At 36.8% G+C, this 15,789-nt stretch overlaps 1 protein-coding gene across 5 annotated transcripts in view; it reads right to left on the bottom strand.

Moving 5' to 3' along the window:
- Window positions 1-15,789, bottom strand: part of LOC127454417 (calphotin-like) — a 192,902-nt gene that overhangs the window by 84,114 nt on the left and 92,999 nt on the right. The gene's annotated exons all lie outside the window — the stretch shown is intronic.

The raw sequence follows: 15,789 nt of genomic DNA, 5'->3' as shown, positions 1-15,789 counted from the left end.
CAGACTTCAGCAGAATTAGCTATTTTCTATGTTTTTGATCTCATTGCAGTCTAGGAAAATCTGTGGATTTATTTCAAAGATCTTTCTGATTTTTCCTTCCTGAAAACAGAAATCTTACATTTTATGTGTCAATAAAAACTAATAAAACCATTACATAATGACATCTTTCATCATATTCATAAAATAAAAAAAATAATAACTTTAACAAAAATCTAATGAGCACTGAGGGTTTTTAATGAAGATGACTCTTTTTTTTAAATTATTTATCAAAGAGGTGGAGAGAAATCCAGTGACATTTTAAAGCTGTAAATTGGGATGTCTTCCGTCAGAGTCTAATTGCATGCTTGGTGTTGTCAAGGCCTTGGAAGGTGACAGCAGGTGAAAGCCAAGTCGTGTTTTGGGGGGTCTGTAATTTAAATGCACCCTCCTCCCGTATGTGTTCACATACTCACACACACACACACACACACACACACACACACTCACACACGCACGAGTGAGAGTGGCAATCAAGCGCCTCTCCACATGAGCGCAGGCCTGCACTCACGCATTCTCTCTGTCCCTGTCAATCGGCTGTCAGAGTGTCAGGTAGTTATTGTGCCAGGAGCGCTATGCCTGATTATTTATTTAAAAACTCACCCATTCCTGAATCTACCAAGGTCATTGATTCACTAAACCAGTTAAAGTGCTTTAGTTCAGTTCCAGATATTAAAAAGGCTCATTAATAGAGCTTGGAATACAGAAGTCCTCATTGACTGTGTTTAAATGCATAAGATATTAATCAGAATTTGGTCATATTCTGATTATGTAAGCATCATGCAATTGCATTAACCAAATTAAGTAAGTATTCAGCTTTTTAAAATGAAAGAATTGATTAAATTACTGTCCAACATAACTAAGTGCAATAAATGGCAAGAGTGAGCATACTGTTAGTCCAGAAGAGAATAGCATGAAGAGAACACTTTATCAAGTGTTGATTACAAGTAAACAGGAGCATGTAAACATTTTTAATATATATATATATATATATATATATATATATATATATATATATATATATATATATATATATGTGTGTGTGTGTGTGTGTGTGTGTGTACTATATATATATATATATATATATATATATATATATATATATATATATATAATATTTTTCAGAATAAAAGCTTAACCAGAATATGGACCTTATATAAGAATATTCAGTCCCACTGTATATTAGGTATCTTTAAATACTTTATACTAGTACTATGTGCTGGTATGTGCTAACATTAAAATACATACAATAAAATGTACTTATTGTGTAACTACATGTTGTTCTGCAAAATTCAAGATTCACATTTGCTGCTACTGAGGTTGAGGTACGGGCATGTTTAGGGGTAGGGTTAGGGTATAGGTATAAGGGTAAGGGTTGGGGTAGGGTTAGGTTAGGTTTAGGATTAGGGGTAAGGTTAACAGTGTAAGAGTTAGGGTTAGGGTAACAGAAAGGCTGTTCCATATTGTACAGCACATCTAAGTGCGTTTAGCGGGAGACACGTATAGAAACATGGAGACAGTGCGCAACAGCGAAAGCCATCGGGGTAGCGCATGTTTATGGAATAACTGTCCCACCCCATTGGCGGACAACTGGAGGGACTGCTGAATACGTTATTTACCGGGCCCAAGAATTTCTACCTGCAGCCCTGTATGCACATGTCCAAAACAAGGGTAATTCTCTTTGATACTACATACAGACAATTGTGAAAAGTCAAGCTATTAAACAGTCCTTTCTTGAACGAGGAGAAGACTCAATTTTACAAACATTAAAAGAAACAACATTGTCTAAATTTTGCAATTCATTTCGCACTTGTGTGTTATTGTAAAGGACATGAATGGGAATAAATGTAATTGAATTACTATCCAAAATGACTAAAAGTGAGCATCTCCAGTATTTACTAGATAGAATAACAGGAAAAGAACAGGAAAAGAGCACACATTTTAAATTAATTTGGATTATGCTGGTACATGTATACAGGAATATTCCGATAGCTTTGGTGCATGCAAACCTTTTCAAAATTAAGACTTAACCAGAATATGGACCTTATAAAATGATGTGCATGTGTTATGAAAATATAATATTAGAGCTGTTGGAATTAACACGTTAATCGCATGTGATTAATTAAAAAAATTTAACGCATTATTTTTTCTTAATCGTGATTAACGCATGTACCGTTAATACAGCATAAACCAGCATAAACACTTATTGGGAGGGCGGAACCTTTGCAATGTGTCCGCCCAAAGTCATTACATTGACGGACACACCACAACAACGCTTCCCTGTCAGTGATTATTTTATGTACAAAACAAGCCTAGATGGGACTTGTGATAGAAATCATGTATTTTCAGTGCATTTTAATCACCACTGAAGCACGCCGAGTCTTAACTATCACTCCGCTTTTCCCGTGGAGTTCAATGTGATGCTGGAGTTGACGCTCTGATGCGAATCATGGACGCAGCTTCACGATTTCTGTAGGAAAGCGGATAGTCACAGTCTACAGACAGATTAATATTGTGGAGGATGAGAGTTAAGAGATTTAATTCCCATTGCAATTAATACTACCCTATGGGGACTAAAGCCATCTTTATTCAGCAAAGTTGGCACCAAAGCTGCATCTGAAGTGGCAATTAGATGTATTTTCACAGAGCAGGAATAAATGATTTTACACAGCAGCTGCAAATGCATAAAAAATGTTATATTATATATTGATTTTTGTTTTTGTTTTTTTTATTTTTCCCCTTTTTCTCCCAATTTGGAATGCTCAATTCCCAATGTGCTTTTAAGTCCTCGTGGTCGTGTAGTGATTCGCCTCAATCCAGGTGGTGAGGATGAATACCAGCTGCCTCCGTGTCTGAGACCATCAACCCGCACATCACTTGGCTTGTTGAGAGCGTTGCCATGGAAACATAGCACGTGTGGAGGCTTCATGCCATCCACACTCATCTCACCACACGCCCCACCGAGAACTAACCAGTCACTCAGTCACTCAGCACACCCTGGAATTCGAACTAGCGAAGTAGCGAGCTCCAGGGGTGGTAGCCAGCGTCTTTTACCACTGAGCTACCCAGGCCCCCCATATTATATAATGTTAATGAATATTTTAAATGTAAAATTATGAATATAGAAATATGAAATGAATGAAAATATGAATGAATACTCAACCTATAGGGAAATGTTTTTTCAATAAGTCAACCTCCCAATTAGACTTTGGGGAATGTTTAATGTTACTTGAATAGGTGATGTTATATTGTTTAGAAAATGTTAATTAAGCATTATATTGTTACATATTGTTTTGTTTTCTTTCCTAAGATGGAAATAAATAAGTATATATGGTGTCAAATTTCAGCATTTTCAAAATCTGCGATTAATCGTGATTAAAAAAAAATAAATAAAAAAAATTAAACACGACTGAAATGTTTCTCATGATCTTAAAAATCTTTTGATCTGAAGGTGTATGCTTAAATGTTTGAAATTAGTTTTGTAGACAAAAATATAGCTGTGCCACCATATTAATTTATTTCATTATAAACTAAAATTTTATAAAAAAAATTAAATAAAAAAAAAATATTTTAAATTGATGACTTGGACCAAATAATAAAGAAAATCAGTCAATAAGTGCCCAACATAGATGGGAACTCCTTCAATACTGTTTAAAAAGCATCCCAGGGTGATACCTCAAGAAGTTGGTTGAGAAAATGTCAAGAGTACATGTCTGCAAATTCTAGGCAAAGGGTGACTACTTTGAAGATGCTAAAATATAACACAGTTTTGATTTCTTTTGGATTTTGTTTAGTCACAACATAATTCCCATAGTTCCATTTATGTTATTCCATAGTTTTAATGACTTTACTGTTATTCTAAAATGTGAAAAAAAAAAAAAAAAAAAAAAAATACAAATAAATAAATAAATAAATATAATAAAGAATGAGTAAGTGTTTCAAAACTTTTGACCGGTAGTGTATATATACATTACTGTGCAAAAGTCTTAGGCATTTGTCTTAAGATGGTTATTTATATCTTTATCTGTAGTGTGTCAATAGGTAATATACATTTTAGACTCCCAAACATTACTTTTGTAAATAGACTAAAATAGAACAGAAGAACAGGTAGCCCTGTAACAGATGGCATGGCCCCACAGAGCCCCCCACTGAACATCGAGTCAGTCTGGGCTTACATTTAAAGACAGAATCAATTGAGACTAAATAGATAGAAGAACTGTGGCAAATTCTCCAAGAAGCTTGGAACATCCTATCTGCCAACAACCAAGAAAAACTGTGTCCAGGTATAAGTAGGAGAATTGGTGCTGTTTTAAAGGCAAAGTCAGTCACATCAAATATTGATTTAGCTCTTTTTATGTTTACTAGACTTTGGATGATGTTAACTGAAAAATGAAAACTAATTATGGCACTATTTTTGAAGAAATCTTCACTATGCAACATTTTTCATAAGTGCCTAATACGAGTGCCTGATTTATTTTGATTAAAGTATTTCAAATCCACATGTCATTTAATGACTAGCTTCTATATATATATATATATATATATATATATATATATATATATATATATATATATACCATAACATCCTCCTTCATGAGGAAATAAGTATATACAGTATATGATGGCCTGATGCCCTATGCCAACTATTTCTTTACAATAATTGAAAGAGGAAAAGTGCAGAAAGCAAATGGAATAGTGCAGTAATAATAAACATTTATATTGCTCATTTATATGGAAAAATCTATATTCTGGTTCCCTACAATCACACGGCAATAGAAATATATAACATGGACATGCATGGCAGCACTGCTCTCATTGGAAATGGAACTGTGTATTCATCACTGGGTCATTACATTAAAAGAGAGCAATAACGGAGATTGTTGTGAAAGGCAAAACATTTCATCTTAATCTACAGGGATGATGTCAGTTTGTATGTGCCGAGGTTTGAGTCAACAATGTGGCAGTCTTTCTCTCTCTCTCTCGAACACAGAGCAGTGCTCCTGGGCTGCAGTCTGTGCAAAAAAAGTTATTTCATAAAACAAGCAACATTTGTTCATATTGGAGTATGTGTTTATTTCATTCCACAGAGAAAAGTAATAGAACATGTACTACAGTATAGAAAAATTAACTTCTTATTTTGTTTCTCAACCTGATGACTCTGCAAATCAATGCAGGTACGTCATGTCTAAAGAGCGGCACTGAAGGTCTGTCAATCCTTTAATTCAATTCAAAATCTATGTTCGATTCCTTCTAAATCAATCAGTTTATATCCAATATTCCACTCAATACAGCTTCTGTCGCCGACATACTGTGTGTTTTCCAGAGATGGATGTTAGAATGGATCTGCCGCAAATGAAGGGGGTTTTCTTTAAAACAAAGCAAGTCAATCAATCAAATAAAGTCTTCTTAAGAATTTCAACAGCACATTTACTACACTGCATCAAAAACTCAGCTCTAAGCTGTGCTCACGGCAAGCCTACGGCAAAAGAAGCTAGAGCAAATCCCACAGAACAGGGGGGATGAATTCTAAGATTTTGGCCGGTACTCTGAATAAACATACAGTGGGTCTGAGACCACACTGAAAATGCGGGATTTTTCATTTAAACCTGGAAATGAAGAAGAAAAAGTTAAAATTCAGCTCAATTTTGAAATCACAATTTCTAACTGGGTTTCATCAAATAAAAACCCAATTTGTGACATTGACCATGTTAACTATTTTGTACACAGTTCAGATTTCCTTGATTCCACTGAACCACACAAGATGCTCTTTAGAACATTTTCAAATCATGCTGGATAACATGGATCATCAGGTTTTGCACAAACTTGGAGTCCATCCACGGCAGCTTGAGTGCTTGCTATCATTAAAGCAAGGGATAAATCAAAGCATTTTCACTAGTCCACTTTATACATTCTATGTTGTTAGCTTTTAGTGTATTTAGACATCTGTTCCTATCAGTGGTTACAATTATTAATAAATAAGTCAGGTTTGCAATTCAATAATATTAGACTGGGACTGCAAAGGAAGGCAGATGCCAACAACACTACTATGAGGGGGGAACCACTCCCTGTTTCCAAATGGAAATTGATCTCCCAAAAACAACCTCATCAGTATTCTGCTCACACAGCCTCCAAACGTACAGGAGGGAGGTGGGAAGGGTGTTGGAGAGGAGGGTGCTGCTCCGCCAAGTCCTAACTGACTGTACAAGCACTCCCAACAGCCAAAAGATTCCTTTTTGTCTTTTTTCCAAACTCCATTGTTGGCTATTCGTGTTTAGCAGCACTGTCTTGCAATTACTTCCTTTTTTAGGAGGTAGTTTTTACTTTGTGAGACAAACAGGGATGACAGGCGAGGCGGGACCGCGTCCTTGTGTCTGTCAGGCGGGCTCTAAAGAAGAGCTGATCCACAAGAATAAATTATGTGGACATTATCATAACACATGAAAAATATCCATCCAATCCAAGATAAATTGCCTCGTGCTTTCAGCTGCTTCGAGTTGCCCATCTGACATGTTTTTATTTTTTTCTTCCTTTTCTTTTTCTCTATGGACGTGAATATATTATTTCTATATAACACCTACATTTTAAATGGATGGATGGTGGAACAGGAACATGGCTGTGTGTTACTGATACTCTACATGTCAACCAAACATGCTTTTTACACATGATATTTGCTGGCACCTTTTATGTAAATCATACTGAATTGCGGTGGGTGAACACTTTAGGGAGTTGGAGTGTGGGGGGACGGGGGATTTAATTGTGATTTGATGACTGTTACTTTCTTTTTTTGCTTGCTTTCTTTGTCATTCCTTTTACGGGTAAAAATGTCCAACTGACCAATGAGACAGGGACGTTTTGATTTTAAAATGAGTTTATACAGCACAAATCCAAATAACATAATTTCAGCCCTTAGTTCTGTAAAGATCACTGCTGATACCAAAGATTAATTCTCATTCTTTGATTAGCCACGTTGACGACAAAAATATTGCCTTGCCCAAAATCACATTCAAATGAAAACCTTTATGTCACTTATCTAGCACAAAATGAATTCTATTCAAACAGATCTGGATCCATTTTCTAGTCTTGAACTAATGCTAAAGAAAACACAATTGAGCCTTTGGGCTTCAGAAACCAGGTGTCACACTTTCTCACCCCTACATCCCTGTCTACACCCTACAGTTCCTATAAATAAAGGCAAAAAGCACCAAAATAAAAGAAATAATGCATTTGAGTCTAAGAAATGTAATCAGGTAACTTCCCCCACAAATACCCAAAAACAGGCGATGTGTCAAAATATGCCCTTTTAGTGGTGTTTACTCAAGCAAGCATGACAGTGGAGCACAATAGTGCCCGACCACTTTTTCCACAGTCTTGGTTCCAGACATATTTTTCCCATTCATTTCTTCCATAGGGATTTCATAAAATCCTTCATAAAAGAGTTCTAATCGATGAAACAAACCAACCAGTTCACTTTGATTAGAAGCAAAAACATTTAAAAAATAATATGAAAATCAGACCAAAAGGTACAAGACTGTGCTTTTCATGCACTCAAAAAAAGGATTTTTGCTGCTTGTTCAATTTACTTAATTAAAATGAACTAAAGCAACACAACTTTAGAACATTTTATAAGAACTTGGTATCATTGCAATCTATCCATTTAAATTTGTTAAGGGGAAGTTTCCTTAATCCATTTGAGTTGGGACTAGGTGAATACTTTTTGTGGTGTTCAAAGAGCTACTTTTTTGAGTGTTATTGCATGAACAACAATCCCATGAAGCATTTGCAAATCGGATTAAAAATTTAACATTTTAAACAATTTATTTGAAGTGTTTTTTATAAATATAGAAGTATATAGCAAAATATTCAGATATATACAAATATACAGTATAAGTATCTTGAGAATGTAGGAAGACCAACTCTATTTTGTTATTTGCAGTGCATCGTGGGAGTAGGCGGTCGCTGCAGAGCTCTTTTGGCGTGCATTGTTTGATTGAACTCTCTAAATCATGGATGTTTTCTCTTCAGGATCATGGCTAGTGCAGATCTTCACAAGAAATTAGCCTATTAAACATCCTTTTATCAAATGTAAGATGGGGGACTGGGTAGCTCAGCGAGCAATTGACTACCACCCCTGGAGTCACGAGTTTGAATCCAGGGTGTGCTGAATGACTCCAGCCAGGCCTCCTAAGCAACCCAATTTTCCCGGTTGCTAAGGAGGTTAGAGCCACATGGGTGTCCCTACTCGTGGTCACGATATAGTGGTTTTCACTCTGGATGGGCACATGGTAGGTTGTGTGCGGAGATCACGGGGAATAGTGTGAGCCTCTACACATGCTTAGTCTCCGCGGTAAGGTGCCCAGCAAGCCACGTGATAAGATGTACAGGCTGACTCTCTTAGAAGTGGAGGCAACTGAGATTTGTCCTCCACCACCCGGATTGAGGTGAGCAACTGCGCTACCACGGGGATCTATTGAGCATTGGGAATTGGGCATGCCAGATTGGGGAGAAAAGGTAATGTAAGATGAAAAATTGCAAACTGATGGCTTCAGAAGAAACATTTACCATTGAATAACAACCTCGAACTCATGGTAAGTCTGTCTTTAAAAGTTAGCGTTAATAATCAATTCCCCTATGAAAAAAGGAATGGGATTTTCAGAAACTTTTGAGCTCTCTTGCTATTGCTCATATCAAATTGTGTGGCTTGTAAAGGAGAAGTGTGCTAGAAATGTTCTAGCGACCACCAAGAACACCTTAGCCACCACATAGCAACACCCTGGCAACCACCTACAACACCCAAGCATAGTGGCAATGCCTTTGCATGTGCAAAAAACACTCTTGTTTATTCCTGCCAGTGTAAAAATATAGTGTTCTGCTACTCTATTCCTGTTTCACATAGTCAGCATGTAAGATTTGCAACATATATAAATGCAGCCCAGATTAGCTGTCTCCTTAATTGCAGCCACAGACTTTGATTACATCAGATGCAGACACTCCCTGTTCTGGAAGAGTGATTGAGGGTATATGGCTGAATGGCCCAGTGTCAAAGGGTGGAGAACTCAACCACACAGTATCGCTCTCTCTCTCTCTCTAACTCACTCTTTTCCTTTCTCCACTTTTTATTTTATATTGTTTTTTTTTAAATCCCTTATGATTTGGATTGTAATACGCCAGATGCAACAGAGGACAACAAGAGTGTTGAGGTGACATAACTGCGCCACTTCTCCCCCCTGAAGCGGCATTTGCTTTTGAATTATTCAAAATGTATTTATTTTTTTCCTCTTGATAAATAATTTACAGTGATCATTTGAGGAACAGTGACACATCATCACTGAGCAACAATCTCTAACATCACCCTTTAACTCCTGCGTAGAAATGTCGGAATTCCCAGTCACCAAATTGCTGATATAGGAGTAACAGTGTGGCCATTGATTAACCGCATTCACATATGCTATTGTGCCGACTAATGATCCCTCATCAAGAAAAAGGGGTGATGAACAGTGTAGATCAAACACCCAAAAAAAAGAGAGAAAAAAACATTGTTAACAGAATTGTGCTATTAGTGACACTTTGCCATCATTGCATCCCGTTTGAATGCTTAGCCAAGAATAACAATCCATAATTCATGAGCTACCGTCTAGTTCACAGACACAAGTCAACGAAGCATTTATTATTCATTGGCACGCACCTCAATTTGAGGTGCAGACTTTTTTGGAGTTGTATGCATATAGCTGTATGCACTCAAAAAATATTTTAGCCTAATTTTAAGATTTACGCTTTTCAGTTTCATAACAAAATGACATCAAATTACAAGTAAATTGTGTAATGTTTAAAAAAATACATTGATATATTTTAAATTATTTTTTTTTTTATAGAATTTTGTTATGAAATTTAAATCTTAAAAAAAAAAAAAAAAAAAAAAAAATTATTTATTTTGGATGTTTGATTTATTCAGTTTCTTTTTTTATTGTTTTTTATTCCTTGCTTTTTGGCAATTTTAAAAAATCAAAGTGAAGCACATAAAAAAATTGGCAGAAAATAACAGTGATTAACTAGTATTAGCATAAATAAAGAACAAAGGAGGATTATATGAATGCCAAATAAACACAATTTCAAATAGGCCTGTAAAAGTCAGATTTTTCCTAAATGTGTCCACAAAGCACTGATTCCTAATTCACTATAAAATCAGACTTGCATATAAAAATCTTGGAATCCCACCAAATGACAATGAACTGCATATAAACCTGGGCAAATAGCATGCTGACTCTGATCAGAAACGGTCAGGGATCACGTTATGAGCAAACCCCACAGGGACATCTCGGCAACGGTTTATGAAAATGCATGATCATTCAGTCCAGACCTTTGCCTTTTTTAATGTACAGTAATTAATGGCTGTAAAGAATGACCTAATTTTATCACTTTTTGTTATGTGGAGGCATCCAGGGACTTGTGTTTGTTTAGTTTTAATCAAATTTGAACAAAAATGCATCTGATTTAGCTATTTATTGCTCCCAGAGCTCCTGATGATATGCATGTTTTGGTGACCTACTTTTATACGAGCTGATTCAGCAGGAGGCGGCAGGGGTGCAGGGATTTGGGGTCCCTCATGTCAGTCTATCTATTGTGTTCCAGTGTGTTTGTATGTGTGAGATTGTGTGAGATTGTGTGGCTTGGGATGCAGACACTCTGGTATCAGGACATTGTAAAAAAAAAAAAAAAAAGAAACATCAATGACATCAATGACAACACATACACATTTCCTGTTTCTTTAAAGCCGACATGAAACGATAATCACAACCTATTTTGCTTACATAATGTGACGTACTTCAAAATGAAGCAGGATATTCAACATGAAAAAAATGTAGGGCAGGACTTGATTTTAGCCATTGGGAACTGACTAGATTGTGAAACATGGTCTCTATATGAAATGACGAGAGGAGCTGAAAAATGAGAGGGCTTGGTGATGTCAGCAGAAAAAGAAAGATGTTTTAGAGTCAAGTTCAGAGTGCAAGTTATTACATTTTTCTGAAAGATGACATTGTTTGTCTTTGGAATAATGTGCACTAATAAATCATTAAGTCAGACCAGGAATGTGCATTAAAGGTGATGTGGACTGGACTGTTGGTTTGTTCAAATAACCAAGGGGGAGTGTTTGGGAAACCTGCTTGAACAGTCAGTATTTTTTGCATTTCATTTGGAGATGCTAGTGGAGCAGAAATTACACACTTCACCTTTAAGAAAGTAAGTAGGGTCAGTTTTGCTTTCCACGTTGACTTTAAAGGTTCACTCTGTAATTTTTGTTTATGTTGTGCTGGTCAATATCACAGTCGTCTTGGACTAACACTGACACCTATTGGCCTGGATGCAGCATGATTCAGATACAACAGTTTCAGTTACCAATGCCATTGAATAAATTCACTTTTCACCAGAAAGTTCGGATTAATTTAATCCAAAAGTGAAAGTGTCCAATAACAGGGCAGATAGTTACTGAGATTAAGCAATTGGTATTCGGCAGGTCATGTGATCTTAAAGTAAGGGAGCCCTCTAGAACAGTGGTTCCCAACCCTGTTCCTAGAGGCCCCCCAACACTGCACATTTTGTTTATCTCCCTTATCTGACACACCCAATTCAGGTCTTGGAGTCTCCACTAACTAGCTGATGAGTTGAATCAGGTGTGTTTGATTAGGGAGATATCCAAAATGTGTAGTGTTGGGGGGCCTCTAGGAATAGGGTTGGGAACCACTGCTCTAGAATAAGAGCGTTTTCACACCTAGTTTGTTTGAGCACTCCAAACGGTCTATAGCCCATCATATTGTGTATATGTGAACAACCTAAATGATCTTAGACCCCTCTAAAAGAAACCAGAAAAAACCATTCTCAGACCACCACTTTTTTTGTGGGTCCTTTTAAGGGCTGGGTTTTGATACACATTTCCAGATTTGATTCGATTCTGATTCACAACCTTTACAAAACATCTTAAATTCTGGTGAACTAGCTGCAATTTTGGGTGAATTATCCCTTTAAAATCTCCACATCTACAAATGAGTTGAATCTCTGATTGGGTTTCAGAGTGAATGAAGAACATATCTCCAGCACTTTACAGAGCTACAATATGATCTAGTGAGGAGAGAACCCCATCAAGGAAACCAAGTTCCCAGAGGAGCGCTTGCATTTCCTGAGATAAACAGGAGTGAAGCCTGTAATATGGTCATTCAGGGACACTGTGGTCTGTTCTCACTGACAGTCAATGTGGTTTCAGGTTGAGCTGTCCTTATATGGCACCCTACAGTTATAACTGATATAAATGTTGCTTTAAACATTCCAGCAACAGCTGATTATGTCAATGAGGCTAATGAGAAAAATGACAAGGCACTAAAAATATCTTTAAATCATAATAATGGTATGGACAGGTTATGATAGAGTACATTAACCATATTAAGATATATTAGCCATATTAAGGTTTATCCTAAAACATGGAGCGTTGTCACCCCCCCAACCCTTCAGTTTTGGAGCACTGGAGGTAGAACTTGGTTTTAACAGAACCAGCATGTTCACTATTGTGAAGTATTTTAAAATATTTAGATATGTTCATGAGAATATGGAATAAAAAAAAAAAAAAAAAAAAATTAGTCTTCTTTATATCAGATAAAATATAATATAATGTTGATATGTTTAACATTTTTGGTTACTGCAGAATCCCTATACATCAATTTATGTTGTTTCATAGTTTTGATGACTTTTCTTTTTTAAATCATCCAAACTTTAGACTTAATGTATACAAACCTTTTAGAACAAAGCCAAGTCACAAGTTACAACTACATCTTTTAAGAGCATGTATCTGAACATGTCAAGACAGATTCATATTTAATCTTGCTATTTTAACTATCTCAATCCATATTTATGATCAAATTAAGAGCAGATTACACATAACACAATAATTTCACTCCATTCGTATTCTGGAATGCATTACACGCCTATAAACGTGATGTGCATGCTCTAACATGAGCGGAGGAAGCTGTCACAGCTGATAAAAGACCTAAGACGAGCGACACACACTAACTACATAAGAGTACCCTGATGACTCAACCTAAAGCACACTTAGCCTTGCTCCTGATCCAATTAGAGAGCTACAGGCCCTTAATATAATGTCACAGAGCATGCTAGCGGTAAACGCTGTCCGCTGTATCCTTTCCTGCTATCTGCGGTAATGGATTAGCCACCTCTTGACCTCCTCGGCTACAAACCGGTTGGCCCCTGAAGACGAAGGTCAGAGGTCGTCGCCTAGGCCTGGGCCATTGTCGATCCCCGATGCTATTATGCTAAATATCAACTTGTTTAACTCTTTCGTCGGATCACCCCCTGTGGTCGCCATACAAGAGCTTTCTTTAAAGGCTATTGCGACAATATTTAGATAGCAGCCAGTTTGGTAATATAAATCAGAGTGACCAAAGGTTGTACAGACTGGGCCCTGGGATATGGGCCATTATACAAAATAATGTGTGTGATATATAATAATAAGGGTGTTGTCCGAACACAAGTGGGTCAGAATCTGCAAGTTGGGGCTTGAGGAATAAGGAGTGTGTTTATCCACAAGAGATGATACAGAATAAAATTAATCCTGACTCAATGGTGGTAAACAGGTTTAGAGCTTTGTGAGGCTTTGCGAGCAGGTCAAAGAGAAAGAGTGATAGAGAAGTAGTTTTTCACACAGCTGTGTCCTCAGAGTGAACTGTGAAATAAATAGCTCTACAACTTGATAAGAGACGTGACGTAAACTGTTTTGTCTGACCTCCTCGCTGTAAAAAAGAGAACAACTATGTGTATTGTTCTTCAAAGGTGAAGCTGGTAATCAAACTGGATGTTATGTACACAGAAATGAATCATGTTTTACGATCATGGATTGGTTCAAAAGCAACATGCACAAACATATTCCAGACTGGTAGGAAAACAACCTGGGGGAACTACTTTGAAAATGTCATTTCTCAAGCTTCAAGCTACACATAATTTAAAGTAGTAAAATACTATGCTCAAGATACCCTTTTGAAGTTGCAAGTTACACTACAAAAAGTAGCTTACTAGTGTACATTGAAGCTATTTGATGAGGCATATCTGTCATTGTGACAACAGTAAACTTGAACAAATAAATGTACACTACATAAAACAAATAAAACTTGAAACTCACTAATGTTTATGTTGAAAAAAAAATAGTGATTTAACTAAATGTTAACTCAAATACATTGCTACAGGTAAAGCTATACTGTTTTGAAAACAGCTGAGCAACTGTCACGCTACTGAAAAATGTGGTAAAGTGACCGGGCATGTTTACTATGTGTCTCTGGGCATTTTTTTGACTATTCTGCATCTCCAGAAGCCCTAAGGGCATGTACTGTAAACAGTCAGACATGACACTGAGTTTTCAATTGAGTTCTGTTAAGGGACAAATTGACAATGTTTATGTCATCATTAATTGTACATCACTATGTAAAATGTGCTATAATAAGTATTTGGGTTGCAAAACTGCATATATTGTAGACTGTACATGAACTGTTTTTTATTTATTTATTTATTTATTTATTTTTATCAACAGTTAAATGTTAAATGAACAATTCACTGTGTTCACTGAGTCTCCAGAAACACTGAATTCCACCTCTGGTTTGTGTCAGAGTTTTATTAGTGTATTATGACTGACTGCTCATTATATTGCTTATTACATTGGCTATCTAACAAATACATGGATGTGAAATATTGATTTGTGTTGAAATTATGGTATTATGTGAGAAGAAAGAGACCTCTGAGTCTCCAGAAACAGCTGAATTCTGCCTCTGGTTTGTTTTGTTGGTGTTTATCTTGCAATCTGACTGCTCAGTATTCTACTTATTACACAAATAATTGCACATAGATTTGAGTTGAAATTATTTAATTATCTTACTTGCAGAAATCGCAGAGTGATGCAAGAAGTTGAAAAGATTAATTACCCGGATGACAGGACATGTGCGGCCATTACTCAGAAATATTTTACATGTTTGCGCTGGATGGCTCATTCAGAACTGAGTATTCCAAAGAGGTATGTAATAAGACACAATAAAGAGGTCTTCACTAGGGATGGCATTTTTTCAATAATTTTGTATTCAAATATTTGAGCTCATAAAAAACGAATACTCGAATATTTAAGTTCCCTATCTGTCACTCACTCAGCGTTGTGTCGATGTAGTGACACTAGGGGTCACTCTTGGGAGCCCGAGACACCTCTGGTCTTTGGTAAAAGACCAATGAAAATTGGCGAGTGGTATTTGCATGCCACTCCCCCGGACATACGGGTATAAAAGGAGCTGGTATGCAACCACTCATTCAGATTTTCTCTTCGGAGCCGAACAGTCATGCTCACTGAGCTGAATTACTACTGTTCATTCACCTCTGCTGGATCTGATGGCCCATTTCAGTGGCTTCTCCCTCCTCTGCACTGGTGCACTAAGAACGCCCCTGGGCACTTCGGCAGAAAAAAGAGAGTATATTTTATTTCTCTAAAGAGCGGCACACACGGAACATCTTTTTAAAGATGCGTCTTTTTAAAGATGCCTTTCCAATTGTGTGTTATTCCTGGTTGTGGTCGTTATCTCTCAACTTCGGATGGTCATGATCGCTGTCTTTCGTGTATGGGCACGACCCACATGGAGGCAGCGTTCGTGGGTGGTTCATGTTCTCACTGCGAAAACATGACCATGGCAACGTTGCGGTCGCGGCTTGCTTTCGTAAGGCTCC

This window comes from Myxocyprinus asiaticus, chromosome 16 (genome assembly GCF_019703515.2).
Source record: "Myxocyprinus asiaticus isolate MX2 ecotype Aquarium Trade chromosome 16, UBuf_Myxa_2, whole genome shotgun sequence".
Taxonomy (NCBI): Eukaryota; Metazoa; Chordata; class Actinopteri; order Cypriniformes; family Catostomidae; genus Myxocyprinus; species Myxocyprinus asiaticus.
Note: the sequence above shows the minus strand (reverse complement) of the source record. Positions and strands in the feature narration are given on the sequence as shown.